Source organism: Alexandromys fortis, unplaced genomic scaffold, assembly GCF_014885135.2.
Source record: "Alexandromys fortis isolate MF-2015 unplaced genomic scaffold, M_Fortis_MF-2015_v1.1 scaffold_90, whole genome shotgun sequence".
Classification (NCBI taxonomy): domain Eukaryota; kingdom Metazoa; phylum Chordata; class Mammalia; order Rodentia; family Cricetidae; genus Alexandromys; species Alexandromys fortis.
In genome coordinates this window covers 839,462-841,271 of record NW_026067985.1, presented here as the reverse complement: position 1 = coordinate 841,271, position 1,810 = coordinate 839,462, and positions in this window count along the sequence as shown.

The window sequence follows — 1,810 nt, the reverse complement described above, 5'->3', positions numbered from 1 at the left end:
GTTTATAAAGGTTTTAGAGGGTGGAATCGCAGATCAGCAGTCTTCCGCATGAGCAATCAAGGGGGCTGTATTTCTACATCTGCATAGAGTACATGTGACCACGCCCAAAAGTGGCCATCTTAAGGGCTATTGGCTGAAGGAGCTCCCACTGCACTGTCCTGATCTGATTCAGGTCTCCAACCCCCTCGAGGATCATGGTGACCCTCGGTGGATGGCATCCAGGAACCGGCTCTTCAGGCACTGCGCTCTCCTTGGAGAAGGTCTAATTCTATAAACCTCTTAAGCTTTGAAGCAGGGCATGGTGGTGCGTGCCCCTAACCCTGGCACTCATGAAGGTGGAGGCAGGTTGGATCTGGGTTCAAGGCCAAGCCTGGTCTATACAGAGGACTCCAATAGCCAAAATATCAGATTCACTTAGGGTCTATATTTCACATCTAAACTTGAGATGCCAGGCACCAATCAAATTCCCTGTACTGATTCCTTAAATGCTATCAGCCTTGAGGCTGTGAAGATTATCTTAAATCATCAAATTCAAAATGTTTCCCCCATCCTATTGACTCCTGGAAATGTCAAGAGTTACATCATGTGAGGAGAGCCTTGACATTGAAGATTTGAGTCTTTGAGGTCGGAGGGAGCCATGATACTCCATCTTCTAGTATGTTCTAGATGGATACAAATGAGACATCAGCAGGAGTGATAATTCTTGAAGAAAAGCAGGCATGAAAATACAGGGAAATGTTTTAGACCTGGTGATTGACTGCGGACCTGACAATAGATGCTACCGCAATCATAACCATCCTTACTCGGCTCCAAAAGCAATCCACTGTCAAATCCAGAAGACTATTCTGGCCTTGGAATGTGACCCTGCTCTGAACAAGGTGGAGATTTTGGGTAACAGTGCCTGTTGAAGTTCAGGGAGTGAGAACACAGGGTTGAAACTTGAAAGACCCGGGTACTTAGGCTAGTGTCCACCCTTCAGGGAGCCTGTCAATCAATCATATGAGGAGAGGCGAGGGAAGAGCATGGAGCCCTGTTGAGTACTCCAAAGAACTTCTCAGCTTTAGTTGAAAGATCTGTCCTGCTGGGTTTTAATAGGCTGACACACAATGGAACTTTCTAGACACAAATCTAGACTGCAAAGCAAGAGTTCTTATCTGGCCTCAGTCACGGTTTGACTGTACCTCCAGGTGCCTCCGTCGGGCGGAATGGCTGGTGTCTGCCCATTAGTGGGAGCGAAATGAAGTACTCCATGGAATCTGTGTCCCGGGTCATAACGTGGAGGGCTAACAACCAGGACATGAAAGTACACGGATAGAAAGGCTGGCGTGGAACGTTCGCTTACTGTGTATGTGGAAAAGATTAAAAAACCATAAACTCCTGCGAGCTAATGAGGACAGATGGTCGGCGTTATGGACGGGACGATAAATCAGGGCCTTCCCTGACCTGTCAGGCTATCACGGGACTCCAGGATAACCCGAGCCCTCCTGGAGTACATCCTACTCCCCCCCACCCTTAATTTCCTCCTCCGGTTGAGAACAGCTGGGGAGGAAATGGAGCAGGCCCTGCGTACCTCCAAGACCACAAAGCAGCTCAGCAAGTTTAAAGCTATGCTACTTGTCCTGACCAGTAGGTCTAAACCGGTGGCTCCCAAGAGCTTGCCCTTTTGGCCATGTCTGGCCTGCATTGCCCATCGGGCCTGTCCAGTGCTGATATGCCCGCTGGAAGATAAAGGATAACCGGTCACTCCGGTCCACTCAGCTGAGCACCCGGACTTTCAGGTGAAGATCCAGATGAGGATCCCCTTAATCCT